This window comes from Notothenia rossii, assembly GCF_949606895.1.
Source record: "Notothenia rossii genome assembly, chromosome: 6".
In the NCBI taxonomy this organism is placed as follows: Eukaryota; Metazoa; Chordata; class Actinopteri; order Perciformes; family Nototheniidae; genus Notothenia; species Notothenia rossii.
In genome coordinates this window covers 21,556,731-21,577,993 of record NC_136909.1, presented here as the reverse complement: position 1 = coordinate 21,577,993, position 21,263 = coordinate 21,556,731, and the positions used below count along the sequence as shown (strand labels likewise).

Here is a 21,263-nt window from a genome sequence, read left to right as displayed (position 1 = left end):
AAGCAATCAATCCTGTAAGTCTGAAATACAGACAAACTGACTATAGACAAACACACAGGCTGACTTAACCAGCCAGTAAAACATGGGAGCGTGTTATTGTGTTATTGTCTGTCCCCTGCCTCCACTGGTCTGACAGAAAGGACTCTAGGCCAGGGGTGGCCATTGTGCTGCAAGCAGGATTACTTGATCTCCCAGGGGTCCTGCCCCTGTCAGTCTCCACTCATTTCATCTCTCACATGCACATGCACACACACGCACACACACATGCAATCACTCACAGGAGAACTGAAGAATATTTTTTTGAATGTTGAAGTTCTTTATATCACAATATTCACTTAAAGATACGTAAAGATATGTAAAAAAAAAAAGATTATGCAGAGTAAGCTCTATTTGATTGCGCACACGTTTTTGCACTTTTCACCGAATATGCGGTTGTTTTTTAAAGGTTGCTAAAAAGATCCTTCTAGTAGTCAGTGCTAACTCCCTCCATTTACTGCACAGTGTAGGGATTCAAAAAACATGTGCAAATAAATGAAATATTCTACATTTAATCATAGATAAAGTAGGTAACTCAAAGATCAATCTCTAGTCTGCAAAGTGTGTGTGCACAAATACGTACAAACACAAATATAATTGACTTACTACCTGGTCGGCAAAGTGGCCAATGGGCCATCCTTGGAAAAACAAGGGTGGTGGATATATATGTATATACAGTATGTGTGTTTGTGTGTGTGTGTGTGTGTGCGTGTGTGTGTGTGTGTGTGTGTGTGTGTGTGTGTGTGTGTGTGTGTGTGTGTGGGTGGGTGTGTGTGTGTGTGGGTGTGGGTGTGTGTGTATGTGTGTGATCTAACCCCAGGTCTCCAGGTCAGAGTTCCTGACACACACTCACACCCAGCGGGGCGATGAAATAATTAAGTTTGACTTGATTGACAGACAGTTCATCACACCAACACACATACACAGACGTAGACAAGCCAGATGACCTGTGTTCTTTGTGTTTCTCACAGCTAAAAATGTATAAAAGCACTTAATAATGCATGTCAACATAGAGAGAGAGAGAAACAAAAAGACCCTAAATTCATACAGGCTGAATCTGTGATCGATATACCAAGAACGGTTGTAGTTTATCTTTTCTAATTTCATGTTTATGAGTTGACAGCACTGCTTATGCATGCCTCACACAACGTTTTTTTCTTTTGATTTTTACCTAACCAGATGTCACAGACATTCATCTTATTACACAAGACATGCATTGTTTAGGCATAGGACTATGAGTAATCACTTCTATTGTTGGCTATTGTGTGTTAATCCACAAAATTCTCATATTACATAGACAGCAATAGAATGACTCAAAACCTCCTCATCACCCTGTCATACAAATGTCACATGTTGTCACTTACTCATACGTATTAATTTTAACCCTATTTTCATGTCAAACTATCAATTTTGATATACTTGATTGGTTCTCGTTACGTTCTTTAATAACCACTTCTAAAAAGGTCCAAACAACTCAGATTGGCAAATATTTGACTTTTGCCAATTGTACTCAGATCATTGCAAGAAAATTACAATGTTTCAAATGTGATAAGGGAAAGAGCAAAAGAAAGTGGCTTAAATAGAAAAACAGGGAGTATCTTGTTCTTGGAAGTACTATGACATGGACAGCTCTGTTTCAGATAGCAGGTTCACCTTTGAAGGGTGCACTTAAAAGTGTGGGTGTGTGTGGGGTGGAGAAAAGGCCGTAAAAGTGGGTCTGGGTGGGTGGATAGGGGGGTAACCTGTGGATTGAAATGGTGTGCCTCCCCCTGCCTGCCCTCAATCCCCTTGATTCTGAGAGGCCGTTTTTCTCTACGGCCACAAAGGGAAAGGGGTCGGATTGCGCCGGCACATTCACCGGCCCACTTTGTTTTCAAATGGTTTTGTTTAGTTGTGACACTGTAGACACCCAACACCTTCCAAGAATCTGAACTCGTCTGTGGGGGAGTACAGAGGGCGGGTGAAGAGGCAGCAGAGGGGAGCTATGAAGGGACCAGAAAGTAGGAAATTTGGGTGGTTGGAATTTCTTTTATATTAATCTGCATTCAGTAACAGCATCATCTCTTTCTCAGTCTTACCCATTTTTCATGGTTTTCTGTCCTGACTCCTTTGTAAATAATGTGTTTTTTTATCTTTTGCCACCCCCTCCTGCTCTGCCTCCTTTGCCCCACCCTGTTCCATACAGCTCTCTACCCTGCCTGCCCTCTCCTCCAGCGCTCCTTCGTGCCCCAAGGCATTCACGCTGTTTAATCTTTTCCACCTCGGAGTGTTCAAGCAGCTTAACACAGCAGGCCCGTCACTGCTCAGCCTACAGTATAGGCTGATACTTTAGCTAATACAAGACCAATGTTAAGCCCGTACTTTTACGTGATGCTTTCCGACAGTCTATATTTGTGGCGCCCTACATGCATAAGTGTCTGCTAAATCATTCCAAACACCTTCTACCTACAAGCTTTAGAAATGTCAACGTTACTCAATTTAGGTAAGGGTTACTCTTTTAAGCTTGGGCACGCAAAAAGAGAAAGAACATACAAAAAGACCACCAAGACACCCCTTGATGGTTAGGGGCACTGCAGGAGGACCATGTCCTTCTAACAACTAAATGTATTCAGTAAAGTTTTCAAATGTAAGAATTGTTAGAAAGCAAGTCATCTTCTCATTTATAAATGCTGAAAATGAATCATTGAATTAAAAAATGTGTATGTTGCTTCCACAAATGGATATAACAATATGTGTAATCTTAATATATTTGTAGTATGGATTCTGTTCTTTCTCTTATAACTGTAATCTTACCTTAATAGAAAGATCATTTTTTTCCAAGACAACGTTTAAGCATAAAAGGCTTTGAAACACTATCTATCTAACACTATTGTGTTGCCACGATTACAATGATTTATATTCAATATGAAATATCACTGTGATTCCCAAACATCATTCCCATAATGATGTTTCTCATTATGGGAAATATAATGTTGTATGTAATGCTCAGGGACAGCCTTTGTAAATGCTTCTTGCCATGCTTGACAAGGCAGCCGTACCTGAGCTCACAGGGGCCGTGGAGTCAATTGCTACACATAGGCAGTGCTTTGAAGGGCAGGGGTGCGTGCCGTGCCGGACTGGGGATGGCACACACACACACACACACACACACACACACACACACACACACACACACACACACACACACACACACACACACACACACACACACACACACACACACACACACACACACACACACACACACACACACACACACACACACACACACACACACACACACACACAGTCCATTCCACAACCATACACACCGCATCCCAAAGGACGCATGGTGCAGCAGCAGGCTGCAAATCCGACCCAGCTAAACACCATTCAGCAGGGGGCAGCTGAGTTCACCTGCTATTTCATTTGCTCAGTGAGTGGAAAAGTGCATGTGCCTTGTGAGTGTGTGTGCGTATGTGTGTGGAGGGAGTATGAATTAAAAGATAGGGAGAGTGTGTGTGTGTCTGAGAGAGAAAATAATGGATAAAGACAAACGGAAGGGGAGTAAGGGAAAGACTATCTGCTGCATTAACCTTCCCCTCCACAGTGCCAGTGTGGAGTCTTTTCTGCCCTTCTCTTTCAGCAGGGAGGACCCAGGGGATGGTAATGCTAAGCCCCACTCCATTCTTCCACCAGAAACTTTGATTTCCTATTAGGTTCCTCCTGATGGGGACTGATGGGGAAAGGAGGAAAGGAAGGCAGGAAAGGACAGACAACAAGGTAGAGAAAAAAAAGTGAGAAGTGGCCAAAAGTAGAACAAAAAAGGAGGTGAAGATCAGAAAGGGGTGGCATAAAAGAGAAGAAAGAAACAGCAAGAGCAGAGATGAGGAAGAGGGAGAGATGAAAGGGGGGGTTGCCACACATCACATGCAGCATGTCCGCAATGGGACACTAGCTGTCCCTGTCTGGGTACTGAGGGCATTGTTTGCACCCGGCCCATTGGGTACTGACCTTTCCCCTGCTGGCAGACATATAGACTGAGAAAGGCACACTGGGTAGCAGACAAGATGGTGTGCACACAGACAGGTTAGAGACAGTGTGACAGGTTGTAGGGATGCTGGAGGTTAAGACTCCAGAAGCAACGTTTGCTAAAAGGCAGAAAAGTAAAACTGGGAATGCAGACTTATAGACAACCAGATTGGCATATCTATGAACGCGCCAACTTGAACAGAGGCACATTTAAAGGGTAAGGCTGGAGTTATAATCGACACTGTTCTTATTGTCGAGAGATCAGGCAAGAGGAACAAAACCATAAGGTGTTGGTCCACTTTTACAATACTTTCCAAACTTCCAAACATTTAAGCCCCGGGTTGATTTGATCCCACTTACATTTTAGTGGTCACAAATACAGTCTATACATTTTCGGGGGACTGTTTTATGCCGATTAGATTGTGGAGTGAGGGCAGTCATTTATGGCAGTGGGTTGCCATTTTTAACAATAATGGAGCTCTGTGGCAGACAAATTGTGATTTGGCTTCACAGACAATACTTTAATAGGACAAATTCACTGTTGGTTTTGTATTTTACTGGACTTTTTGACTGAAAATATAGGCCATCACAAGACTTATCATACACAGATATAGGCAGACAGAAAGAGAAGTGGACATATACAGAACGTGTGTTATTCCCCCTCCCAATGGTAACCTCAACTACACTCTTAGCTTGAGGGTCCATAGTGAACTTTAACTGAACCAAACCTTTCACAAAAGGACTGAAAAGGTCCATATAATGATCGCAGTATAAGGGACACACATATGTGGCCTGTATTTTGTGTCACAGTACATTACCTCCCATGAGGGCAATGTATGGACAAAAACCCTTTGCTATACAAGGAGCACAAGTTCAACCGATCTCTATTGTTGCCTCACTTCTCTCACATTTTGCGTAGTTGACCCCATTATTAGGATAAGTATAGAGTTTTCTGGAAGACTGTAAGATGAATGGCTGCCTGAGGCAGACATTTGCAAGTCAAACAACTTTCAATGGCATGAAAGATTCACCTGTACAAAATACAGAATATATCAGATAATTAGCAAATGAACAGAGCCGAAGACAGCAATGTCTACAGGTCAATCATTTTAAAACTAAAATGTGAATTATCTATTAATGTTTTGTTTTTTTAAAGAACAGCTACTTGTTAATAGTTAAAAGTCCTCTGCCAGAAGCTTCCAAGACAGACTCCTGTGAAAGTATTGCTCTCTGCAACAACATTTTCCTGTGTTTTTATGATAAGTAGTTCCCATGTCATGTGTGGGAAAGAGGAATGAGACAGATATTAAAGTTGTGAAGGCGAGACAGAGAGATATGGAGACAGAGACATACAGAGAGACACAAAAGGGAGTGGGAGAGAGGTAGTCAGAGGGAGAATGATTGATTGATGTGGTCAGTGAGGCGTCACTGATCTCCAGGGGAGCCTGCGCTCCCTCCACAGAAGAGGATGTGGATTGGCCTTAACGGTGTGAAAACAGTCAGAGTGCAGCACTAATCTGGGAGGAGGAGGAGGAAGATAAGGACAGTCAAATCAGCTACAAACAAACAAGAATCCATGAGCTTGGACATTTCTCGTGTTTACAATGAAAATAGATTAGCATTTCAGTGGCACATTTGACTTTAACCACAGGGTGATTTATTTGATTTCACCACTTTATGGTTCACAGCCTGTAATTTGATGGTCGGAAAGAAATTTTGTCAAAAAATCCACAAAATAAAAAATAAAAACTTTAATGAATCACTTTTAATGACACTGAAATAAGTATTTATGCAATAGGGAAATACAATTAAATGAACAGAGAAAGAGAACATAACTAATTAAAAGGAATAGTGAATGCCACAGGTGGAATATGAGCCTGATCTCGTATAGTCAGTCAAACGACTATTGTCTATGTGTTTGTGTTTCCCTGCAGAGAGGCTTGCTAATCGGTTACAGCAGTAGGAAATGTCTGGCTATATTAGCTGTGTTATCCTGCTGGGATCTTGTATCTCAGTGAGGGTCCTTTACGCTTAAAGATGCCCCACAGGCATAACCAACCAACAGACAACAAATACAGCATACTGAAATGGATAAAGGACCATAAAAGAAGTCTTTCTCACCCAATATAAACTTTAGAGCTGGCATTTCCATTCAAAAACCAAACAATGAATTGTGTTTTAATGATTAAGAGATATTGTGATTATACTTTATACAATAACAATTTTAAGCAGCTCTTGATGAATGAAACCCTGAGTGAAGGTATCTAAGTTATTTTTGAGGTTCATACACCCACTGTTACATTTCCTGTCTATTGACAAAGCTCGGTGTTAATCCAATTCCTTCACTGCGGGAAATAGGGTGCTGTTGTCTTAATCTATAGCAGGGGGCTTGTTGTTCCTGAAAGTGCCTTGCAGCTATTGTTGAGCGTAAGGAGACCATGGAGAAATACATGATAGGACCTCTCCTATGGTGGGTGATGTTTGCAGTTGGGTGGGCTTTTCCTCAAGACTCTGGTAACTCAGGGCACTGATAAACAGGCAATAACTGTCCAAACATAATTGGTTAACCCTAAATACACAGCAATTATATGTTATCATCATTTCAGTAGCTGTTTATAGTTTTGACAGTGGGGACAGCTAGAGTTTAACAAGATAATTCAGCAAATATTATAAACACCTGTTAAACAGATTGTTAAGGCAGTTAATGTCAAAAAAATGTTTGCTGAAAAAGTTCAAGTCACAGGTGATCCCCGAATATGGACATATCAAAATGTTTCATTACAATACTGTATGTCCTGTCTTGCCTTTTCAATTGCAGTTCATTAAAAACTATTGTAAAAACACTCCAGGCCTAACTTTCTAAGGGAAATTCCTGAGACTTTTGGGATTGAATCAGTGAACCAGTTGAACTTGAAGCCAGAAAGTTAGACTTTGGCATTGTCTAACTTTAATGCTGCAGGATTGACCAGGATGTTATCTGATCGATGTGTATGCATCAAGTTTTTGTCCTTGCAAATGCACTTGTGCCATTTTCCATCTAAACTCCCGTGTCGCTCTCAGTCTCCAAATCTCAATTGCTTGCTTTTCAGTGCTCAGAAATGGCTTTCCACAAACTCATTGTGCACTGCCTCTTTCCTGAATCACTTGTTCAAGGGACAGATTGAAAAGAAGGGGGGGGGGGGGAGTGCGATAGTACATGTATCTCTAATTGGTAAGATGGAGGAAAAGATGTGCATGTGCAAGTACGTGTGAGCGTGCACCGACGGCTCTGTGTGTGTATGTGCACCTGTGAGAGGGAGACAGGCAAGGTTGGGGGGTGCGCTGTCGCTGTCTGTGCTCGGTTTTCTGTGTGAGTGCGGGAGGGAGGCTGTAAGCGATACCCTTGTCTGATCCCAACTTGCCCCATTCTGAGGCCGCTCCACCCAGGCCAGCCAGGGAGAGAGTGGGGGTCCCCTGGGAACTGGACAGGACAGGGAGGGAGAGGGGGGGCAGGATGGAGGCCAGGCTTTCAGCCACTATGAAAAGAAGCGGAATCAAATACAAGCAACATCTCCTTCAATATACTGTATCCCTCACCTGAGTAGGGCAGCTAGCTGAAAGGAGATCCGCGGGGGCAACTGTACAATAGGCCTGGGGAGGACAAGAGAGGAAAGGAGAGGAGAGATGTAGTTAACTTAACAGGTGAGGGGCAAAACTAGCAAGATTTAGTGAGAAAGGAGAGGAAAGAGAATCCTCCTCTGTTATAAAATATTCTGATTTCAACCATTGCACCAACATAAATGCAGAAGATTCAAAAGTGGGCACTTGAGTTTCCTCCTTCTCAAACAGGCCGTTGGTGTGTGTTCATACCCTTTTGCGAGCGATCATGCAACACCATACCAATTCTCCAAGCCAATTATTCATAGTACAGTGGGTTTCATAAGAAGTTCACAAACACTTTAGTTAAGATTTATAGAAAACAATGTTGAACAAATTACCCCAACACACTGTCCTCATCAGCTGCAGAGATATTCAGAGATATTTTTGATAAAGTTTCAGTTCTGCAACTGAAGAGGACAGTGTGTAAGGAGTCTTTTGTTTGGCATTTTTTCCACCCCTTGTCCATGCACCTGTAGGTACAAATTGAGAGTTCTCTTTATTTAAAACTGGAATGTGACTGATTCACCTATGAATTCAAATATTGTTTCCTATTTGGTTTTAATTAGAGTATTAACTTATTTAATTATTACATTTTTGTGGGCACGCACAAAACTGGTTCCTTATCAAAGTGACATATGGGGTGTGTTCTTGTACATTCATGTGCGAATCTGACAGAAGGCCAGCTGAGGTTACGTGTGGGGAAAATGACACATTTCAGTGAGTAGGTGGGTGTGTAGATTGTGGAGACACACCCAGGAATACTCACCTGTGTTTGAGGACATACACACATGAACAACCTACCTGTCTGCACTCTGACCCTCTCACACACCTCTCATGTTCCAGGGTGTGAAAAAGATGGAGAAGCACCTCCAGCTAAATCACATCCGAAGCTCCTACAGGTTGCTTTTTTGATGTGTGCAGAGTCAGTCAGAGGGAAGATCTCTTCCTCAGCTGAGGAGGGCCGCCTGCACGCTCTCGGTAACCTGACCCTGCTTGAGATCACACAATCAAAAGGGGGTATATAGCCTTGCAGTTAAGGTGTTTCCTACTGGGAGGTATACGTAACCTACACACACTTACACAAAAATACAAGACATGCACACACACACACACACACACACACACACCCATTGCAGAAAGTAAATTGAGAAAATGACACAAGGTAAACGAAAATGAAAGCTGAAAGAGCACAAGATCAAAATATAGAAGATATTTTTAACTTAATATTGTAATATGAGAATAAAAAGGAAGGGTAAAACATCACACCAAGATAAAAGATACGTTTCAGGGAAATGATTTACAAGATGATAGGGGTGAAACACCGATGGACCCAAACACAAATTAATATAGAATGATATGAACAGAAAGCTATGCACACACATGAAACTTTACATCCTCAAACATGCAAACACACACTCACACACACACACCAAACCACACAAACACAAACAAAGCCATGTAACTGATTCCGCAGAAGCATTGAGCACGGTGGATAATTGTAGCACATTGTGCTGCTCTTCAATGGGCCGGTTACCCAAGAAGCCTCATGTTCGTGTTCATGTACATTTGCTTTGAAGGTGGCGCACACAAAGAGCCGAACCCTGCCCATAACAAAGCCCTGGGAGACCATGCTTCACCCATAGATGTCTTTCATGGTGAGAACCGCAGAGATAAATGATCTTCTTCCATGTGACAGTGTGTATACACTGTGTGTGTGACTGCGTCAGCATGTGTATATGAAGGTGGACATGTTTTAAGGGATGGGCTTCTTTTCATCATAGAAACCATAGGATGTATTTTGTCAAAATAGTTTTACTTTACCGCTTTAGAAGATTGAAAGCCTTCAGCCTTGTGATGCTTTCAAAATTAAGAACAAGAATTGAAATGTGTGTGTATGTTGCAATAACGTTGTCTTTATCAATATTATACACATATCAATTTGGGTTTTTGCAGAGGATTATCAATACCAAAACTCATGCTAACTATTTTTTGCAGTGGTTACTTGCCCGGCAGGCTAGTAATAATAATAATAAACATTCCATCCACATTTACATTTAGTTTATTTGGCTGCAATAAAAGACAACATATAAATTGGGGAACAGCAGGCGTAAGTATGATAGTTTTGGATACCAACATTTGGTCTGTAGCCTACACTACATTTTAATAGCCGTGCTTTTTGTTTACAAAATATATTTCTTACTGGTTATTTTGAAGTATCAGTTAATTAGAAGCCAGGGTTTACAACAACAAATGACTTGTTTTGAGTGAAGGTGCCTGAAGTAGCCTACTTATAATAGAGAGGCGAAGTCCCTCCCCTTCCGGTGGAAGTCCAGGGGACCTTATTTCGGAAAAATTATTAATTGAAGTCAATGGCGAGAGAAAGATTATCTTTCGATCCCGTTTGAATTGTGCCACGAATTACACATATGATGTTTGTCAATTTAAAAGATAATTTTGCAAGTCAAAAAAAATACAAATGTGTCGTAAAACTGTGAAGTAACACGTTTTTTTGTGTGAAACGCTCAATGAACTACATCTCTGGTCTCGCAGAACAACACACGTCACCAAGATGGCCATCACTACTGTCTTGCCAAAAAAGGGATTGACTACCCTTACTATCACCACAATGAAACACGTCCAGAAGAATGTCATGCGAAGCTGCCTGCCTTCGTTTGATTCTCCCTGAACTGCCTTATCTTTTTAATGTTCAATGTCAACCATTTGCGCAGATTGTTATGTCTCGTAGGATCTGTTAAGTTAATGTTTTTAGTTCAGTCTTGTATCCTGTTTTATTTTGTAGTAACCTTTCCTTCTTGTTGCAGATTACCTCACTTCCTCCCTTTTGTTACGAACTCAGACACTTACTGTAGGAGGTAGGACCCAATTGCACGACCCGGGAGACAGAGGTAAAGTATTCGTAAGATACTTTATTTTTTTCAAGAACAGCAAAAAATGGTCTCTACAAAAATGGAGAACAAAATGAAAACACTCACGTAGTGAGGATCAAAACTTTCACAAGAGCACTTAGAGAGCATAGACCTGACTGTGGCACAAGACAAGAGCAAGATCTGACCATGGCACTAGACAAAAATGAACTGACACTGAACACTGGGGAATTTAAACACAGGGTAACAAGACACAGGTGGGAACAATAAGGGGCGGGGCTGACACTGATGAGCACAGGAGACACAGAAGGGGTGACAGGTGAAAACAATCAGGAAATTAGACACACCAGGGAAACTAACGACAGACAGGAAAAACACAGGGAAAAAGACCAGACAATACACAGGGAGGAAAACTTGACAAGGAGAAAACCAAAAAACCCACTACCAGACACACAAAACTAAAAATGTGACACAACACAAGAATCGTGACACCTTTGTGTTTTCCCTCCACTGTGATTGTCGACTCCGCCCTAATTGTCTGCACCTGTTCCCCCTTACCCCTAGATTCCACCGGGTCCGTCTGCGGCGCGTTACGGCTGCGCCGCGGTTTTGGTCCGGCCTCCTCCGGCGTCATACCCTACCGGGCGCGTTTCAGAAGCATTTCAGAAGCGGAGCGTCTTGCCTGCCGGCTCGCAGTTTTTGTTGATTTGGGCACATTTCCTGGACAGGCTACTTTGTACAGACAAAGTTCATAATAATTATAATATCCCAGTTATAAACGACATGAATCAAAGATGTGTTGCTGTATTTTAGTGGTAAAAAAATGCATTCATCATCATAATTATTCTATATATATAATTTACACAGTGAGAACGCTGGCATTTCTCCAACTACTTGAAAGACTACGGAGGGATAGTGTCTGCAAAATTAGTTTGTGTGCGTGTATATATGCTATATATGCTCTGACCGTTCCACTTCCTGCCTGCCTGACATTACCTTACGGCTGCGCCGCGTCGAAAAATAGACTTCAATCCTATTTCGAGCGGAGCCCAGCGGCGAGACGCTTCTGAGCCGTAACGCGGCGCGTCTGGTGGAATAGCACCCATTGACTAGAGTGGCCGCTATCCTTGCGGACGCCACGGCGCAGCCGTAACGCGGCCGTAACCCTATTTATAGATTCAGTCTCCTTTGTCTTGTTGCCAGTTCGTTTCGTCCCATGTGCCTGACTGCCAGCGTGAAGTCCATGTTCTTTTCTGCTAAGAGCTAAGAACCGAGTTTTTGAAATGTACTTTATTCCTTTGCATTTTTTATACTATGTTAACCTTTTCCTCGTAAGAGCGCTTTTTGTTACCTTAACCCAGGCCTATTCAACTGGCGGCCCGCGGGCCAGATGCAGCCCAGAACCAACTCCCGAGTGGCCCAGCCTCCCGTAGCCAAATTCCTACACTAGTACAGACCATGAACGCAACACTCCGCGTTGCATAGAAACCACCAAACCACAACGCAGCACGTTTTTTGAAAGTGCATCTAGTGGTGCTAGTAACGGTGGTCCTATGATAGCAACTCTAAAACATGTCTTTCTCAACTCTGAAGCGTAAACAGAGACAAAACGGTCATTGATCTTGTGGAGCAGATCCAAGTCAAGCTGGACCTTTTCGCGACCGACTTGAGCACGGGTCGGATGCTGCATTTTCCGACGCTCCCCACATCACATCTCCGGCACAAATCACGGATGTGATGAAAGATTTCATTGCGAGGTTGAAAGAGAACTTTGCCGGTCGATTGGATGGGCTTTGCCAGAGACCCCTTCACTGTTGCAATAGAGGGGGACGTATCAACCAGAGCAAATGAAGTGGTCCCCTCTCCTGCATTGACAAGGGGAAATATACACTGGAACTTATTGACATGCAGCGCACTAACGGGCAAGCGAAGTTTTGGAGTGATGTCAAAAAACCGCAGTTCCCTAACGTTCAGAAAGTAGCGATCTGTGTGCTCAGTATGTTTGGATCAACATACACATGTGAATCAAGTTTTTCACACATGAACTCAATCAAAAGTAGCACTCGCTGCTCCCTGACTGACAGCACTCTTCACCAATGTCTTAGGATTGCATTGACATCCTATGACCCAAAAATCACTGCTCCTGTTCAAAACAAAAAATGTCCCTTCTCCCATTGAGAAAGTCAGCGATGACAAATCACAAATGAGGTTATAGTAAGCACCTAGTTTACTATAGTAGACGTGTACTGTAGTATTCATTCATATAGTTACCCGTATCCCTTGTTATGGATTTGTGCACTGAAGGGTTTGACAGTTCTTTCTGTATTCATTTAAATGCACTTTGTAATGTGTCTGGGTCAAATGTGACCAAAACGTATGATTTTTTTGTTATTACTTGAAAAGTGAAAAAATAGTATTGCTACAGTACTACCTCTTTGTGTTGCATTGGAGCTCTTTAGCTGTGTTTTTTGTATGTGAGGACATTTATTAAGACTGCTATTATTGTATTCAGTAAATGCACTTTGTGATGTGCCTGGTTAAAAAAAAATAACCTGAATATTTGACTTCTAAAGCAAACAAATGTAATGCTACAACTGTGCACTTCTTTTTTCAGATTCTGTTAAATTAATGCTAATTTGTTGTGTTTTTATGCACTTTTTGACCTACCTTTGTTCGATGAACAATGAATAAAAATTGCATGTTTTTCATCGCAGTAATATGTGTTGGTTTAAAATGTGTCACTACCCGCTTTTTACAGGCCGCTGAATGTCTGGCCCAGCTGAATTTTGTAGTTATAAAATCTGGCCCAACTGAATGTTTAGTTGAATAGCCCTGCCTTAACCTGTTACCTCGACGGAGAGCTCACAGTGCCACTTTTTTCAGTAAAGACTTTCTTTTGTACTTTGTTTGTCGAGTCGCGCTTTTGGGTTCATACTGGTTTGCCTAGTCTTGACACAGATAGCATGATGTAGAAAAGATCGCAGATGCTAATGTAGCGTTAGCGTTAGCATTTCTCCACCGGGGGCATCCGGGCTTAAACGTTGTATTATAGAATGATCACACCGGTGTGACAGTACTCTTCAAAGGGTTCACAAAATATGATCTTACTGTTTAACATTTTGGGTTACTTAATGTTAAGGCTACTAAAAATGACAAGGCTAAGGCTGTAATGCTACATAACGCGCTTGCTACTAGCTAGGTATCTAACTTGATCAAGCCACTCCCGGTCCTTTCATCAGACGGGAAGCGAAAGAACGAGCAAGACCCATTGCTGGTATGATAACAACCTGGTACTAAGCACACAGGCATCTTGTTAAAGTTATCTTATCTTAGCTATCTCTTATATTTAGTGGAGGAAAACAATAGAATGGCGAAGTCACGCCCATCTACTTCCGGTCCATGGGACCTTATTTCCGAAAAATAATGTATTGAAGTCAATGGAGAGAGAAAACTTATCTTTCGACCATGTTTGAATTGTGCCATGAATTACACATATGATGTTTGTCAATCTTAAAAAATAATTTCCATGTCAAAAAAGTCACAGTTTGTCGTAAAACTGTTGAAATACAAATCCCAGAGTCGCGTAAGTGATGTCACAATTGTTTTCCTCCACTAAGAGATAGCTAAGATCAGCGCCATATAGATATAATCTATCTATATGGCGCTGGCTAAGATAAGATAACTTTAACAAGATGCCTGTGTGCTTAGTACCAGGTTGTTATCATACCAGCAATGGGTCTTGCTCGTTCTTTCGCTTCCCGTCTGATGAAAGGACCAGGGGGGTATACTACGAAGCAGGATTTTCGTTTAGCAAGATAACTTCTGGGATTTCCGGTACTACGAAGCTGGTTCACTTTTTAGCGGGCTAGATCTCCATGGTGACTTATCCTGGAACCTAGTCTGTGCTCCGAAGCAGGATAGGTTCCAGGATAAGGGATCAACTGTGCAGAGTTCTTCTTCTTCTTTGCTTTAATGGCGAATTGCTTCCACTTGGAGCATATCGCCACCTACTATTGTTTTATTTAATGTATAAACTGCCCATATTGTTCATGTAGAACAGTGTTCACGTAAGCCTGCACATTGATTTTATTTTTCATTGAATGTAATCGTTTCAATAAGGATAAATCTATTACAGGTTGAGGTAGAAAACCATGGTGGAACAGCTGATAACAACAGTGTGCAGAGTTTAAAGCGATCAAGTCATATTACAGGATAAAGGATACAGTTCAAACGGCCGTTGCAGTTCAAATCAGACTGTGCAAACGTGAAAATGAATAGAATATCACCTCCCATCTTCAGAGCAATCTGACTATTATAACATTAGCGTTAAGAAACGTACTTAAATATCTGCCACAACATAAGTAACCGGATCAGAGTAACATTAAGTACAGTCCGTGGCATATCACATCATAATGTATCACATGTTTCCTTATCTGAGTCAGCTGAGCTTTATCTGGCCGTGCAACACTCACAGTGTCACATACTTTATGCAGAAATATTATTTTAAGCAACACATTAAGTTGAGGAAACACTAGAGTCAAATGTAATTAAAGTCAGATCGTGTCTTAGACAGGGCAGTGATATCATAAACCTGTTAATGTACGCATTGAAACACTTTTTCTTTTACCAGCTGTATTCACCTTGCAGGTGCAGCAATGTGGCTTTTATCCTGGATAAAGTGTTTAAGTCATGGATGTTTAAAGTTTAACTTCTTCATATTTGACGAATATTATAGTTGACTTTTCATTCAGGAAGTATGACGCTGCGTTGTCAGTACGCTTCTCCATGTTTGTGATTGGTCGAATGCTCCAAATACCACCCCTTTCATGTGAACGCGCACCTAACTAGATAGAACACGGCTGGCTTGAGCGAACGAGTTGATAGCCAGCGTTGTAGGACAGTTTAGCGAGAGCGGCTTTGTTTTGGATTAAGTCAACCGGATAACTCATAACATATCCAGGATAGGTTGAACTAGATTCGAAGTATACCCCCCAGGAGTGGCTGGATCAAGTTAGCTACCTAGCTAGTAGCTAGCACGTTAGTTAGCATTACAGCCTTGTCATTTTTATTAGCCTTAATATGAAGTAACATTAAAGACCCAGTGAAGTGCATGTTTTTGCACCAAAATGAAATGGCAGTTTCATTCCTTACATATCATTGTGCCTGTTCATGGCTAAAATAATTTTTAATAATTCATAATTAATGAATTAATGAATTATTAATTTTGCCGTCTGAGCCTAACGGAAGTTGCAGACGATAGTGGCTGTGACGTCACAAGATGTACCCAGTTGCGATTGTAAACATGGCGGAGACTTTGGAAAGTGATACTAGTGTGAGAGAAATGATTTATTTGGACAGCTTTTCGGACAGGATAGATGAGGAAAGTGATCAATTTGGTGCACTTTGAGGGCAACATTAAGAGATTTATGGATACAGCTCTCAACACTCATATGAAACATATATTTCAATAATCAAAAAACATTGGAAGGATTTCTTAACCTATTTTATACAACTAATATTACATAGATGGAAATATTTGTTTACATAGATGACCAAACCCACTGAGATAACTTAGGCTACAGTTTACCTCCCTGAGCTGACGTTATCTCTCTCAGTCCCACAGGAGAGCACTCTCCCTCTCCTTATTGTTGAAACAGCTAATCTCCGTTAGCTCCGAGCTAGCAACAGATGCTAACGACAACCCTGTAACTCTCTCAGTCTCTCTTTCTCTCTCTCTCGAATCGACCAGTGGCCTTTATTTATCATGATCAATCAAAGAATCTACGAAACAATGACACCAGCCAGGCTCACCTTCATCTTTTGGGAACAGAAACATCGCCACTTCGGCAGACTTGACATTACTACAGCCAGCGGCAATGCATCGTTTCCCCTGTGTTTTTCATCCCTCTTTCTTCACTGTCGCCTCCATTGTCAGGTTTTCTCGATTGGCAATCACTTCCAGTCGACTCCGACACACTTTCCAGGAAAATACTAGCTCAAAAACGTTGAGAAATTCGACTTTGAAAAAGAGAAAAAACGAACGGTGGTGAATGTAAACAGTGCGGCGGCGTCCATCTCGTGACGTCACGCAGTAGATCGCAAGCCACGCCCACGAAGGTGAAGGTTGACTGCAGATTTCCCCGGCAAATTCAAAACTTGTCAAATTCGTTGCTATTCCAACATCCTTTGATATGGGTTCCAATGGACAATTTTGCTCATTACTATACGTATTAGCATAACAGATCATGCACAGGTGCACACTTCACAGGGTCTTTAAGTAAGCCAACATGTTAAACAGTAAGAGTAGTAGTCATATTTCGTGAACCCTTTGAAGAGTACTGTCACCGGTGTGATCATTCTATAATACACAATTTAAGCCCGGGGGAGAAATGCTAACGCTAACGCTAGCATCGGCAATCGCCGATATTTTCTACTTCATGCTATCTGCACAAATGGTTGACATTAAACATTAAAAAGACCAGGCAGTTCAGAGAGAATCAACGGAAGGCAGGCAGGCAGCTTTGCATGACATTCTTCTGGACGCGTTTCATTGTGGTGATAGTGAGGGTAGTCAATCCCTTTTTTGGCAAGACAGTAGTGACGGCCATCTTGGTGACGTGTGTTGTTCTGCGAGACCAGAGATGTAGTTCATTGAGCGTTTCACACAAACAAATGTGTAACTTCAGAGTTTTACGACACGTTTTTTTTTTGACTTGCAAAATTATCTTTTAAATTGATAAACATCATAGGCCTATGTGCAATTCGTGGCACAATTCAAACGGGATCGAAAGATAATCTTTCTCTCTCCATTGACTTCAATACATAATTTTTCAGAAATAAGGTCCCATGGAGGTCCACCGGAAGGGGAGGGACTTCGCCACATCCATGTGAAGTAACCGTAACCGGCTGAATTAAAAACCAAAGAAGAAGACTACTCCTCTACTGAGCTTGCGCAGTAGCCGAGTTAGAGAACTTGAACTAAGGAAGTGAGGTTGCTTGCCTTTTGACTAGTACTGTGTACCGGTACGCCTAACCGGTACTGGACTTGAAAAAGGTTTCGGTTCAAGTCCGGTTAAAACCGGAATGTCGGGAACCGGTACTTGGACTCGCAAAAAAACTAGCACTTACGTATATATTCTCCTTTTTGTTCTAAACCATCTAAATCCTTCCATAGATCGAGAAATTTGCGCTAAGAAAAGACGAAAAACATTGTGTCGGCTTCTGATATGGCGGCCATTACTGAACTCACGAAGTCTCGCAAAATATCGCAACTGCTCGCGAGATCTGTGTGACGTCAAGGGAAGCTAGCGATGTGATTGGCTTAGACATAGTGGACAGAGTGACATAGATGATAGATGCTTAAGTTAACTATGTATGACATTTGTATCAAAATTGTATGTGTGTATGTACATCACTATGTATGTAGTATGTACTGTATAATGTACACATGTAGAGTTGTAGAAAAGACATGGTGTACAGACAGTACAGTACACTCTGACTGTACAGTTACTACAGTGTATACTGTATAGTAGGTGTGTAACACTGTAATTATGGAGCTATTTCAGGGTCATAGGTTTTGATCATTCAAAGAAATACAATTTATTTGAAAGTTCAAGTTTTTATCATGAACTTTGAAAAATACAATGATGTATTCAAAAAAAAATAAGTATTTGAATTAATTTTTCAGGTTGAATATTATTTTGATTCAGTTCAGCAAATATTTTTGAAAAATATGTTTATTTTCAGATTTCACTTTTATACATATTTTGATATTTGAATCTTTATTTTTTTCAGCACAGATCTTTCGTTTTCAGATTCAAAACAATTATTTTTTCAGTTTCAAATTAGTTTTTTCAGGTTTCACATTGCTTTTCACCTTCAGATCGTTTTTCACTTTCAGATAGTTTTTTTTCGCTTTGAGATCTTTTTTTTCGCTTTCAAACTTTTGGCCCTGATATTGCTTGGGGGGGCGGGGCTTACCAAAGAGTAGTTTGGCATCCTGAGTGACAGGCCTCCCTCTGTCATGTTGCCTTCATGGATGTTAGAAAACTGAGACCAGCGTCAAAGTTCCGTTAAGCGAGCTGTTGAGCATCGTAGTTGGCAACAATCAAGTACAAATAAACTGTGTTAGAATGTGAAATTACGTATCCGCAACGAGCCAGCAGGTTGTTCTGGTGGACCTGACGCCATCCCCCGCTGTCTCACAGAGAGATACCGCAGGTCCTTCCTTCCTGCAGCGGTCAGACTATACAACCAGCACAGCCGGCCCCGCACAAAACAACACAGACTATAACACCTCTTGTTGATAAATACCAACTATGTGCAATATTTGCAGTATGTGCAATATATATATGCCGTTAAAAACTGTGCAATATATATCTGGCTGCTAAATCCGCAGAACTGTCACAGGGTGTGTATTATGTAAAATTAGTAACTTTAAAAATATATATAATTTCTTTTTTTTATCTTTTAATACTTTTTGTATGCATGCTTTAGGTAACATTAAGCTGTCTTTGGCTCTTGTCTGCTGTAACAATGTAAATGTATCCCCTGTGGGACTAATAAAGGTATTCAGATTAGGATCGCAAAAACCAAGCCAATACTATGCTGCGTTCATGAAGCTACGTGGAAGTGGGGAAGGACAACGCTTGATTGCGGATACGTGATTTCAGATTCTAGCACAGTTTATTGCTCTTATACCTTGATTGTTGCCAACTACGATGCTCAACAGCTCACTTAACGGAACTTTGATGCTGGTATCAGTTTTGTTTACCATCACGGGAGTATTGTGTATAAAAAGTGTGTAGTTGTATTTCTTGCGCTACCTAACATCCATGAAGGCATCATGACAGAGGGAGGGCTGTCACTCAGGGTGCCAAACTACTCTTTGGTAAGCCCCGCCCCCCGAAGCAATATCAGGGTCAAAAGTCTGAAAGCGAAAAAAAAAGATCTGAAAGCGAAAAAAAAGATCTGAAAGTGAAAAATGATCTGAAGGCGAAAAAAAGATTGAAACCTGAAAAAACAAGATTTGAAACTGAAAAAACTATTGTTTTGAATCTGAAAACGTAAAATCTGAAACTGAAAAAAACAAATATTCAAATATCAAAATATGTATAAAAGTGAAATATGAAAAAAAATATTTTATTAAAAAAAATTGCTGAACTGAATCAAAATAATATTCAACCTGAACAATTATTTCAAATACTTTTTTTTTTTTTGAATATTACATTGTATTTTTCAAAGTTCAGGATGAAAACTTGGACTTTCAAATACATTTTATTTTTTTGAATGATCAAAACTTATGACCCTGAAATAGCTCCATTATGTAATGCGTATAGTCTACTCTACACTCTACCTTTCAGCAAAGTTTTAGGGATTTAGGCTCAGTCAGCTCAAGGACTGTTTGGTTACTTTAGTTTGGTAAATGAAATAAATGTTCACTGTCGTTGCTGTCATAAGTCATCTGTAGACTAAGTGGCAAAAAGTTTTTTTTTTTACATTTTTACTTTGTAGAGAAATGTAGACACAAGTTGGAAGGGAGCACAATAAACCTGACGAGTTTGAATTTGAGTTGATTATGAGTTTATTTTCAATTGATAATTAGCTCACAATAAGTTCACTTTAGTTACTCACACCATGACACAAGCCATGGGTTCAGGTCTGGACTTATAAGTCCGGACCTGAACCTGGACCTCTGGACTTGAGTCCGGACCTGAACCTGAATGTGAGTCCAGGTGCGCAGCACCACTTTTGACCATTTTGTATAGCCTAATTTGAATTATAACGAATAACAAGGTAAATTGTCAAGCAATTGTGTGTGATTTCGCGTTTTTGTGACTGCTCTCAATGTTAGCTAGCTAAGCGTTAGCTACACATTAGCATTAGCCGTTAGCTAACCATTAGCTAAACATGGCAGCTAACGTGTGAAACAACAGTTTACGTTGGTGTGTTTACATAGGTGTGTCTCTGCTACTTAATTGAAACCAAGGACTCTAGTGCTGCTGACCCAGAGAACCCAACACATAACCATAGTTACCTTTACATTGAAGAGATAGTGCCTCCATGCTACATTCATTTGTTTAAAAGGGTAACAGTCTGCAGAAGTGTAGCTTCCTTCCTCACCCCCTCGCTATGATAAGCTGTCTGAGCGGCCTGAAACCAATTATGAATGGTGTTACTGGACGTCATATGATCTTTTGCAATGTTACCTTTTATATTTTTTACAACACAGCGATATTTTCATCACTGTGTTGGTCCAAGTAATTTTATAATCTGCATTTATCGTGTCAACATCGTCTTTTGTAATCTTACAATGGCAATTGCATGACTACACTTCTTTTGGATTTCTTTCACTAAAAAGTTTTCAATACACTTTCATGTATTCTCTTGCAGTAATAACACTAGGTATTTATTTGATCTGTCTGTAGATTTCTTTGTCATTGTGACACCTGGTCATACACCTGAAACCAGAGATGGAGTAGCCTACTCGAGTCCCGGACTCGGACTCGAGTGCCGATTTTTGGGACTAGTGACTCCACTCGGACTCGCGCACTGATTGACGCGACTCAGACGTGGACTCGTGAATTCTCGCGCACGATGACTTGGACTCGGACTCGTGAATTCTTGCATACAATGACTTGGACTCGGACTTGTGAATTCCCCCCCCCACGATGACTCGACTTGTACATTGAT

At 41.0% G+C, this 21,263-nt stretch overlaps 1 long non-coding RNA gene across 2 annotated transcripts in view; it reads right to left on the bottom strand.

Moving 5' to 3' along the window:
• The window catches only part of LOC307043922, a 20,636-nt gene extending 8,939 nt beyond the window's left edge, over positions 1-11,697 (bottom strand). The window contains exons 1-4 of one of the 2 annotated variants that reach the window (XR_013809467.1): positions 10,552-11,694; positions 8,488-8,678; positions 7,624-7,677; positions 4,449-5,564 (exon numbers count right to left, since the gene is read on the bottom strand). This is a non-coding gene — a long non-coding RNA (uncharacterized lncRNA). Of the gene's footprint in view, positions 1-4,448; positions 5,565-7,623; positions 7,678-8,487; positions 8,679-10,551 lie in introns of those variants that run through there. The other variant, XR_013809466.1, reaches the window with a different exon arrangement.
• Between the last annotated feature and the right edge of the window lie 9,566 nt (positions 11,698-21,263).